This window comes from Canis lupus, chromosome 13, assembly GCF_011100685.1.
Source record: "Canis lupus familiaris isolate Mischka breed German Shepherd chromosome 13, alternate assembly UU_Cfam_GSD_1.0, whole genome shotgun sequence".
Classification (NCBI taxonomy): Eukaryota; Metazoa; Chordata; class Mammalia; order Carnivora; family Canidae; genus Canis; species Canis lupus.
In genome coordinates, this window is record NC_049234.1 from 21,025,556 (window position 1) to 21,037,854 (window position 12,299).

The 12,299-nt window shown below is 41.2% G+C and overlaps 1 pseudogene; it reads right to left on the bottom strand.

Annotated features, from left to right (window-relative positions):
* Nucleotides 1-262: 262 nt before the first annotated feature.
* The window catches only part of LOC111098648, a 44,754-nt pseudogene continuing 32,717 nt past the window's right edge, over nt 263-12,299 (bottom strand).

Below are 12,299 nucleotides of genomic sequence, written 5' to 3' on the forward strand. Positions count from 1 at the left end.
GCCCTGCATGGTTTTTTAAAAAATGTGTAATATAAACTTACTCAGTGATATTTTCCTCATTGAAGATATTTTAAAATAAATGAAAATAACCAGTGTTTCAAGAAAGATAAGTATCTAGTAGAGGAATTTAGATAATGGCAATATACATGATTTGATTCCCAAATATGCATTTTTGTTTTCATTTCAAACATCTTTTTTTAAGAAAGTAATATAAAAATGATAGATTGCTGCATTACATTTCCTGCATCTCAAAAATTTTAATTCAACTTCTAGGCATTTTCTTAACTATATACATTAACAGTATTTGCTCCTAATTTTGAATAGGAAGGGTATCCGTTTTCTGTTTCTTAACAGTGATATTTAGACCTTCTTTCTTTGATTCTTCAAGAAAATGGTTGACATTGAGTTTGAATAGTAATTGAGTCTGGTTCAGAAGGTATTGTGCAGTTATAGATCTCTCTAATTTTGAGAGCCTGAGATATTCAAGTATCCAAGTATTCAGCTTCATTTCCATGAGAAGGTGTGTGGATAACCATTCTGGCAACTTGAGATGACCCTGGAAGCTATTTGCAAATCCTGTCCACCACATAAGTGCTGAACTGGCTTTGGTGCCCACACAGGCTTTTGCAGCAAACTGGAGTTCAATATTATCAGCTTCAGCCTCCAGTGTTCTACTGCAATTTAGACTTGTCAAAGTGCCCCCAAAGTGCCAAAGTGCCAAACCATTTCCAGAACAAATGGCCCAAATCATTGTGAGAAAAATCAGACCTAGGATGTCCAGTAAAATCAACCAAGCTAGCCTTGATGCTGTGTGCCCAAATACTGCCTGCAGTTTCATGACCCAGAAGAAAAGCAAGTTGGTGAACATCAGTCCCACTATTTAAAAGCCCAGTGAAGATAAACCCTTATCCATTTGGAATCACAAAGGCAGTGCTCACTTGTGCAGCACATACACTAAAATTGGAATTACTGAGGCATTTGTGTCAGCCACTTGAGTAATCCAGTGGATTCAGACACCCCTGGGGCATCTTTATTGTGTTTAATGAGATGATAATCCACTTTTTTAACCATCAACTATGGGGCATCTTTCTCAGCATATCACTTAAAAATTCTTCCATCCATGCTTCATATTCCAGTTCTGATAAATGTCTGAAATGTTCTTTTCTCAAGAAGAGTTAAGATAGCTCCTTCCTGGGAGTAGAATAAAACTCTACAAAAGCAATCCAAAACTATTCAACCCAGGGGCGCCTGGATGGCTCAGTGGGTTGAGCATCTGCCTTGGGCTCAGTTCCTAATCCCAGGGTCTTGGGATTGACCTCCAAGTTGGGCTCCCTGCTCAGTGGAGAGTGTGTTTCTCCCTCTCCTGTACCCCCTGCTTGCATTCTCTCTCTCTCTCTGTCAAATAAATAAAATCTTTACAAAACCAAGCAAACAAAAATACTCAACCCAAAGAATAACTTTTATTATTTTTTTTCTTCCCTACACTCTCATTAAATAGTCCCTTCCACTTAGGGGGAAGGGCTTGCCACCATTCCCTTATGCCGCTGCACACTGACGTTGATCCGCCAGTAATTTCTGCACTGGTCTAAGAATTTCCATCAGGAGAGGAGCTACAGCTGTTGAAATGGCTAAGGACAGAAACTCTGCCCCCCACTGATCAAGCAGGAATGACCGAAACTTCTTTTATCAGTAGCTGCCTTGAGAAAGAGTCATTTCATGTGGTGCATTTTTTGGGTAAGGATCCAGATTTCCTTACTTTTGGTACTCCACAGGCATCCTGTTCTTCTGTAATTGAAAGCCCTATAAAAATGAAAGTATCCAGGCAGAAAAGCCAACCTATCACACTGATTCACTTCCAGGCCCTGACACTGATTACTCTGTGGTTAAATTTGTACTTGAGGGCAGTCCCAGAGGTTACAGGCAATGTGTTACATTTTCTCCAGTTGGTCTACAGAAAACAAACAAAAACAAAAACAAAAACACCACAGCTTAGTAGCAGACTGCAGGCCATAGATGAAGGTCGTCTTTGTTTGATTATCCTAGTAGTGGTAAAAGTCAAGATGATTCCTTCCAATCAGTGAATGTGTTTGTTGGCTTGCTTTTCTGAATTAGTAAGTATTGTAATTGCCTCTTTCTCTTCCCTGCTATAAACTCAATGAGGGAAAGGATCATGACCTGTCACTATTATAGCACCAAAACTAGGTACAATACCTGCGAAAAATAGATGCTCTGTAAGTATGCTGAAGGAAAGAATGCATGAGCCAGCAAAACTGTCTCTTAAATGCTCATTAGAGCACTGTGGTGAAATCAATTAGCCTTGACCTAGAAATCAAACATGTTCAAGGCATGATGCTCCCCGCCTTTTCATTACCTATCCTTTCCTAAATCTTGAAAGTTCTAAGCCTCAATCTCCCTAGCTGAGGAATAAACAGAAATCAGTGTGCCCAGCCCTTGTAAGACTTTGGAGCTTCTCCTAAGATAATGCAGATGAAAGCACTATGAGTTATAAGCTACTTTATAAATGTACACTCAGACATGGCATGTCACCCTGACACTGATCAGGGAAATAATTTAGGAAGGGAGCGGGGAGTAGAAGGAGGTGGAGAAGGTTTAATTTGCCAGAATTCTCAGGGGGGGGGCGGGGGCGGGGGTATGGTATGGTATACAGATGGAAGAAACATTTGATAAACTACTTGAGGTGTTGAGTGAGAGCCTTTACCACTCCTACACCAAGAGGCATGCTCCAATTTCAAATAATGCTGAATGAAGCTTCCTTCTAAGAAAGAGTTCTCCACTTCCTTGCACACTTTTGAATATAGAGTGGGACATAAGTATGGAGGCAGAGGTGCATTGCCTGTGGCACAGAGGATAATCCTCCCAGGCTCCAGCAACTTTTCCTGAAGATTAAAGAGCAAAAATTTATTCCTTTAAATTAAGACTTTGAGGGATGCCTGGGTGGCTCAGTCAGTTGGGCATCTGTCTTTGGCTCAGGTCATGATCTCGGGATCCTGGGATCAAGCCCCGCATCAGGCTCCCTGATCAGCAGGCAGCCTGCTTCTCCCTGCCCTGCCCCCTCTGTCAAATAAATAAATGCATAAATCTCAAAAAAATAAATTAAGAGATGATGTCTGCCTATCAAAGATAACAAAGTAAAAACCTGCCTGGGATGAACACATATTGTATACCCAACTTCGTATATAATCATGTCGGAGTCCTATTGGACTACACTGGACCTGAAGAAACTCCAGCCTGTGTATCAGAAAGTCAGAATATATTATATTCATGTAGGAGGGACCAAGCTCGATCTTATTAGCCAAAAAGTGAAGCTCACATAGCAATGTTTGGACAGACCTGGAGTCAGAAACTTCTGGGCTACCGAATGTTTGGAAGGTGATTATATTTTAGATATTGATTCAAACTCATTGAACACATTGCTTATTTGTACCACATTTTGCCATTCCCTGTCTCCAAATGGATAGACTCCATCCAAACTAGGCAAATGAAAACCGGTAACGGCTTGCTAATGGATGTCAGAATCTTAGCTCATTTTATTTCAGTGTTCTTTCATTTATTCCTTAATTCATCAAACATGTATTAGATGCCTGAATGGTCCAAGCATCTGGAGCTGCATAGGGAATTATAGTAAATACAAACAAACATTGTGTGTATGTGTGATCTGAAATGTTTACTAGCTGTGGTATGAGAGAAGAAACATACCATTAAAATAAAACATTTGGCTCTTGGGCTAATTTCCAAGATGTTTGAAAAAAAATTGTCCATTTTGTGCATTCCCTCTTCATGACTGGGTTGAATCAGGAATACAAAACCACCAGAGATTTGACTGCAGTATTTCATTTCTCTTATACAAGTTAAATAGAATACTGTCATTCAAATTATGCCTAATCTCCCCTTGATATTTTTGCAAGATTACCTGAAAACTTCAAAACAGTGTGAAATAGACTCACCTATTCATGAGTTAATTCAGCAAACATTTATAATACTTATCATGTGCCAGGCACAGTGCACAAGTACTGGGGAGGAAAGACCCAAATAAAGAGTTCTAAAAGAACTCATCTTTTGAAAATAATTAGCAGTTGAATAAATAACTTATAATTCACTATGGTGGTACAGTTCTATCAATTCATGCAAGATATAGAGGAAGCATAGAGGCACACGGAGGAAGGTGAGGTTCATTGGACCCGGGTGTTCAGAGGCTTCCCAGAGAACTGTTAAGCTTAAGTTATATTTGAAAGGAAGAATAGGGGGTGAAGGTAGAGATGGGCATGTCGATATGAAGGATCAACATTCATCAACAGACACCTGCAACAAAATGTGTGTCCTGGATCCTGGGAAATATAACCAATTCATGCCTGCCGGAGTAAACTATGGTAAACAGTACTTTTGTCAAAGTTGTGTTTTTTTGTGTGTGTGATATTACTAACTTGAGTATGATGAATCCTTGTGATTCATTAGTTGAGATTTGCGCGGAGTCTTCTACATTCTCTGAGTCTTCCACATTCTTTGTCTCTCCTTCAGACTGTGTTGCCTTTGTGATCGTAGAGTTATGATATGGTTAAAACCAACAATGTCCTTGTAAAAATGGTCAAATGATTGTAGAATTGACCACATGATGGCAAAGATAACATTGGGAGATTTAAATGCCTGTCTATGGTCACAGAAAGATTTGTCTAAGATCTGTATTCCTGTTTGCCATCTCCTCGGTAGCAGCTTTTATTTTCTATAGGCTTTTTCATCCCTCCCTTCCCCTTCCTCCTCTTCCTCTTCTTCCCCCTCCTCCTCCTCCTCCTTCTACTTGCCCTGCTCCCTGTCTTCCTTCTCCTCCCCCTCTTCCTCCTCCTCCATTCTCTATGACCCTCTATGTCTATGACTACATACTAAACCTGGACTTTCATCTATAAAGTATGTGTCTTTTTTTTAAGATTTTATTTATTTATTTGAGAGACACAGGGAGAGAGAATATGAGCAAGGGGAGGGGCAGAGGGAGAGGGAGAAGCAGACTCCTCACTGACTCCCCACAGAGCACAGAGCCCAGCCCGATGTGGGGCTTGAACCCCTCCCTGTAAAGTATTTATTATTTATTTATTATTTTTATTTATTTATTTATTTTTAAGATTTTGATTTATTTATGAGAGACACACACACACACAGAGGCAGAGACACAGGCAGAGGCAGAAGCAGGCTCCTCGAAGGGAGCCTGATGTGGGACTTGATCCCGGGACAGGGATCATGCCCTGGACCGAAGGCAGACGCTTAACCACTGAGCCACGCAGGCTCTGTAAAGTGTAAAGTGGTTTTAAATCTGTTCCTAGAATTCTTTAGAACTTCCTGTGAAGAATCCTTGGGGATGACTGAGTCAACGGCATTGCAGGCTTACTTTCTTCACAGATCTTTGACAGATTCATATAGATCTGCTATTTAAATTGGGGCTTTGGGCAAGATTTTATTTGTAAAAAGAGGATAAACTGAAGCAATCAGAGGGGCAGTGACAGTATCATTATTATATAGCTACCTAGGCAGAACTACTTTCAAACATGGGTCTTTTATTCTCAGATGCTCATCCCATTCAGTTATTCCAGGCGAGCAGTCTCCACCACATTTCCCCTTGTAGCAAAAGAAATCCCTGTCTGTGAACTGTAATAACAAAGAGGGTCATCATGTGATCCCTGTTTCCCCTCAACTGTAGACTTAACTGTCTCCTAACCTCCTTATAGCTTTTTGTTTAGAGATTTTATTTATTTATTTATTCATTCACTCATTCATTCATTCATTCATTCATTCATTCATTCATGAGAGACACACACAGAGAGAGGCAGAGACATAGGCAGAGGGAGAAGTAGGCTCCATGAGGGGAGCCCGATGCGGAACTAGATCCAAGGACCCTGGGATCAAGACCTGAGCCAAAGGCAGACAATCACTGAGCCACCCAGGTGCCCCTCCTTCTACCTTTAATCAGAAAACCTCTGTTCATAACTTTCCAGGATTTAATTCAGTTTGAAGATGCTAACCATGAATTTATTCCATTTATTATGCTCAGCCTTGGAAACACAAGGTTAAAAGTATATGTGTGGTCTTTGAAATGGAGTTTCTCATCACCTCCTCTGGGTATGGGAGACATCTACGTGCATACACCTGACTTCTTCAGTGAAACCAGTCTGCATTGGAGGCATGTTTTTATGGGTTGAATTTGTCCCTAGAAAGATATATTGAAGTCCCAACCCCCAGTACCTCAGAAAAGTGACTTTTATTTGGAAATGAGGTAGTTCCTGATGTGACCTGTTAACCCAGGGTGATACTGGAGTAGGGTGGTGGTCCTAATTCCACATGACATGCCCTTATAAGAGGATGGCCACGTGAAGATACTGAGACACAGGGAGAGAGCGCGTCAGTGTGAAGATGGAGGAGAGACTAGAGTGATGCATTCTCAGCCCAAGGAACACTAAGAGTTGCGAGCCATTATTAGAACTTAGGAAAAATATATGGAACAGAGTCTCCCTCAGAATTCTACCTAGGAAAGAACTAAACCTGATTTCAACTCCCTGATTTTGGACTTCTGGCTTCCAGAACTATGAAACAATCAACTATTGTTTTAAGCCACCCAGTTGGTGGCACTTTGTTATAGCAGCCACAGGAAACTGATACAGAAACATAAAGTTCACAGTAAAAAAGCCATTTTCAGCACTGCTGTGTGTCTGGCACACCACTGGGAGCAGGTGACATTTCAACTGGGGACTCAGAGTAAGTTGGGGTTGTCCAGAGGGAAAGGGGAGGATGGGCTTCCATAGGAGAAGAGAAAGCAGCAGCAAAGGACAGGGTTTGGAAAGATCTTTTGACGTTTGAGCAATGAATACTGGGTAGCCCTGTACAGCTCCCGCGTGGAACATGGGGTGCTTTGGGTAAAGGCTGTTGCAATGCCCTTTTGCAACAAGACAGTTTACTTAAATAATAATAATAAAAAAAAAACCTTCAAGTTTTGAAATCACTGTGTGTGTGTGTGTGTGTGTGTGTACGCGCGCGTGCATGTGTTTAAATATGTATCTATCCCCAGATGGTTTTTCTTTCTTTCTTTTAATTTCTTTTTAATTATGGCAGCTATTCTCCAAACATGTTTTTGTTTATCTCAAACTAAGTATACAGTTTCAACATATGGAGCATATTTTGTTTTACTTCAGTTTATCTTAAGAAATCAGCTTTCCTAACTCTTGTTGGCAGTGGACCCAAATGATTTCTTACTTTTTTTCCTCCTCTTTACTTTCTCCTCTTCCTTCTTTTCTTTCAGTTACAATTGGTCTCTCTCTCTCCTCCCCTTCTTTCTCCTTCCCTCTCTTCCTCCCTCCCTCCCTCCCTTCTTCCCTTCCTCCCTTCCATCCTTCTTTTCTTTTTCCTTCTGGAATGTTATAAAAGATTTCCCATGTTAATGAACTGGCTCATTTAGTGACAGGGAGCAATCATTCCTTGGCTTGTGACATTTAGTCAGCCTAGAAAATATACAAAGTGGAAATAAGGTGAATAAACGAGTCAGGAGTCATATTTGCTCTTCCAGTGATAACACCATGAACCTGGTATTCAAGTCTGTTCATCATCTGGACCCAAACTTTTTTTTATTAGCCTTGTGTTGCATGATGCTTTTCCAAACCTCAGTGTCATTGGCTCCCTTACTCTTCTTTCGTTAGAAAATGCATTTTCATCTTCTCAGCCGCCTGCACGCCACTTCCCCTTCAAGATCCAGTGCAGATGTCCCTCCCTTTAACACATTTTATGATGCTTCCTGGAAGAATTAATCATATTCTCCCCTGGATTCTCCTAGAGCTCTGTATATCCCTCCATCCTTGCTTTATTTTGGTTGGTATTTATTTTCCTATCTGTCTCTTCCACTAAACTGGGATCAGAAATGGTTTCTCATTGTTCCAAAATCTCCAGTCCAACAGAGCAGGGTCATAGAGTAAGCAGTCCATAAATTCTCACTGGAGTGAAAAGAGATGGCAATCCTTCTACAAGGATAAAAAGGTTGTCTTTAATATCCATGCAACTCCTCTTAAAATTATTTGCACACTTCCCAATTTGAAGAGTGCTTAGAAATGTCAGAAACTGGGCATCGGAGGCAGAGAGCCACCTGGAATGCTGAGTATAAGATTGTAGGGAAACTTATCCTCATAGCAGAAACTGGGCATCAAGCAGACTTTAAATGTAGCGTGGAAGTGCAGTGATACATTCGTGAATATTTCTGCAGTGACACTAGGAAAAGTGTTTACCACTTAAGCCAACTCTGAAAACTGGAATCAGTTGCATTATTTCTGAAATGGCTTCTGAGGGTAAGTGTGCTGTAAATGACTCATGAGGTCTGCCAGAAGCATGAAAGAAGGAGTAGTGTGGCACGTGTGATGCACTTAGCATGTCTGTACTCCCCTAAAACAATGCCAGTGTCTTTCGTTTTAAGACCCCCAGCACATTACTTGACACATTGAATACAATGGACATATGAATGAATGAATGAATGAATGAAGATTGCCTAACCCGATAAAAAGCAACAATACAAAACTGCCAGCTTCAGAGGTACAGCTCTATAATTCTTGCACCCCTCTATGATTATTTAGCCTTTTCAATGACCATGTGATATCAGACACTTTAAATATTATATTTCATGATCCCTAATTCCAGCAACTGAATTCCAGTATCAATGACCTTATTGTGGCTTTGTTTGTCCTTTAAACGCTGCTCAGTGGACATCTGTGCAGTGAGGAGGGTTAGTGGCCCATGAACTAAGCATACGTTCAGGCCATGTTACTTACAATGACTGGGGTCCCCTCTCTCTTCTCTGACCACTTTTTTTTTTTTTTTTAAGAGAGAAAGAGAGAGAGGGATGCCTCAGTGGCTCAGCGGTTGAGCGTCTGCCTTTGGCTCAGGGCCTGATACTGGGGTCCTGTGATCAAGTTCCGCATTGGGCTCCCTGCGAGGAACCTGCTTCTCCCTCTGCCTATGTTTGTGCCTCTCTCTCTCATGAATAAATAAAATCTTTAAAAGAGAGAGAAAGAGAGAGAAAGTACATGCAATGGGGAGGGGCAGAGGGAGAGAGGGAATCTTAAGCAGACTCCTCCTGCAGCACAGAGCCAACAAAGCTCAATTCCATGACCCTGAGATCATGACTGAGCCCAAATCAAGAGGTGGGCCCTTAACTGATGATCCACCCATGCACCCCCGACCACTTCTTTTTTTAACAAGGGGCTTGGAAGTAGCAGTAATATAAGGTGGTAAGGAGAAAAATGCAGAGAGGATAAAATGGATGAGGGGGATGCAGGTAGGCATGGGTGCTGATGGGTGTGGTCAAGGAGGAGGTGCAGTGCAGGGACCCAGTGGCACCAGGGTTCGGCCTCATCACACTGAGCCCCTGGACTTAACTGTGTTCCTCCTTGATCTCTCCTTCACTTCTTATGGGCAAACCAAACAGCTTCCTGTCCTGTTGTACTCAGACTTCTACATCTGTCTGGCACTTTCCACGGTAGAGCTGTGTACTGAACACTGATTAGGGTATGTTTGTGCCACATCAGGACTATGGGACTTTGTAACCTGGGAGAAATCTTACTGGGTTGTGTCCATCTTCGTTGGAAAGGTGGTGTGTGAAGGAACTGAGATTGCAGAGGGGAATTACCGAATGTCAAATGCTACAGACATGGCTTTATCCTGTCCTTGTGGTAGGATATTACTTCTCAATTGAGGAAGCTCCATCTCAGGCCCAAACCTAGAGATTGATCTTTCAATCAATCTCTACACGGTGTATCAGTGGCAGAGTTCTAGAACCTAGCCTTGTGGCTTTCACTGCAGTCTATATTTGTTTTTGCTTCCCCGACCCTCCTCTTCAGAAGCCAGGTTGTCTCTGCTAGGAAGTGGTTGGGTTTTTGTTTGGTTTCTTCGTTTGTTTCATTACAAAAGTGTAACCTCACTTATTAAATTATTATAACTATTATCATTTAAACTTACAGTTAAACAATTAAATAAGGAGTTTATGTTTATTCTTGGGAGGGAATTTTCTAGTTAAACATCTCACAGATCTGGTCCCTGAAGTCCTGAGTGTTTGACAAATGGCCTACCTGATGACAAATGAACTATAGCGGCAGAGCGGGGGTGACAGCCCCTCGCTGATACAAGTCTCCTGGCCCACTGCTGCCTTTCTTTGAGAGCTGAGTAATCAAGAGATAATAATCTTTCTAAGCAACATTAAACATTTCAAATGGTAATATGACAGTGGACTCCTAAACCACCTGTGCCATTGAGTCGGGAGTCTTAAGAGCTTTTCCACACCGATGTGGCATCTGTATTTAGCAGGCAGTTGTTCTTGGTTCTGAGTGAAAGAAAATGGTTATGATCAGGAACGATCCTCATCCGCATCTCCATCCCCATCCTCATCCCCATCCCCATCCCCATGCCCATCTCCTGCTATGGAGAGAGGGTGTGGTCCAGTCCTCCTTAGGAAGCAAACCTGGAAGGAAGGTAGGCAGGACTCCTACATGGGAATTTGTTATATTTTGCCACAGGACCACCCAGCTACCTATCAGTCACCAGCTGACAGATTTCCCTCCCCTTCTTCCTTGGCTTTGCATTGGGGAAAAATCCCTCACTGTCCTCTGTCCTGGGAGACAGCTCTTCCTCTCTTCAGCCAAGAAGCACACACTTATGATTAATCAAACTATGAATACATATTGTGAGTCTGAGGGTGGCTTCTTTAGAAACAGCCCCGGGCTGTGCAGTTAATGCTCTGAAGCACATTTTCACCCCAGGAGTTAAGCTAACTTTGTTGAGAATTGTCTCCAGCTCTGTCAAAGATGAAACAGAAGCTTCTCTGTAAACCTCAATTTCATGCCATGAAAAGATTGCCCTCTATGCTAAAGACTTTAAGAATGGTTTGGGGAGAAATGTTATAGACTTTTCAAACAGGAAACCAGCTAAACTCCCACAAATCTTCACATTAACATAGTGATTTCTAATTTACAAAGCACTTTCGGCTGGCTGGCCTTGTCTGTCTTTGACTTCAAACCACAGAACAGCCACACTGGTTAGGAGGAGTCTGTCACGGAAATCTACCCCCCTACATGCCATCCAGCCCCACTGACAACACTCGGGCCCTTGAAAAAGCCATGCTCCTTTTCTCTCCAGCATCTGTTGCCACTGTTTCCTTTTTCAGGACTTCCCAAAGGAGTCCTGCCCATTCTCTCCCTGCCTGTTTAATTAACTTCCTCTTATCCTTCAGTTATGAGCTCAATGCAAATTTTTCAGGGAAGTCTTCTTTGACCATCCTAACATTCCTTTGTCATCCTATTACGCTACACATCATTCCTATGTTCAACTTACTATTATTAGCTTACAGTAAGTAGTGGGGAAGGAAGTGAATGATCACCCCCCACCTGACTTTTCAGCTGAGAAATTGGAGGCTAAAAGCAACATACCTAAGATCATGTTACTAATAAGAGTTTGAGGAGTCAGACTTGAGATTTCACATTTCAACATTTCACATTTCAACATTGCCATGTACTCACTTGGGCGATTTTTCTTTAAATCTCTGGTTCTCTTTTCTTTATTTGTTAAATTCAGATAATAGAAACTAAGAGGATACTTGTTAAGTTCTACAAGAGATAAAGTATATATATATATATATATACATATATATAGATATATAGTGCTTCTCTAGTCAATAAACTCATTCATGTGTTTTAAGTCTGTTAGCTGAACTACTGATTCTAGTCTATGAAATGATTTTTGTCTTGCTCAAAGACATCAGTATCTCTTCCTATACATGGAAAATGTAAAGCAAAAAGAAAGTCAGTGCTAAATGCAATTATTTTCCTCTTTTCTCCTTTAGCTCATAATATAGTAGCAGAAGAGATTGTGAATGAGACCTTTTGAGGCAATAGAAACAAGCAAAACTAATACTTATTTAGCTTATTTGTCATCCTCCCAAGTGCCTGGTATAGTGTTTATTGCCTTCTCATCTATTCCAATAGACAAAGACCCTTTAAAAGACAGGCTCAAGATGGAGATGCAAATGTTCTGGACAGAATGAAAGGAAAGATTTCTCATGGGGAAATCAGATTGAACTCACTGTGCTTGTGCTGGTGGATTTGCTAAGAGATGGAGCTATGGAAACAGACAAGATGGTAGTTAAAGAAGTTGTCTAAGAGGGAAAAAAAAAGAAATAAAAAGAAAAAGGAAAAAGAAAAAAAAAAGAAATGAAATAGAAGAGGGGATAATCACCAACCATCAAGAGGTATTTCATTCCAGATTCTTGACAC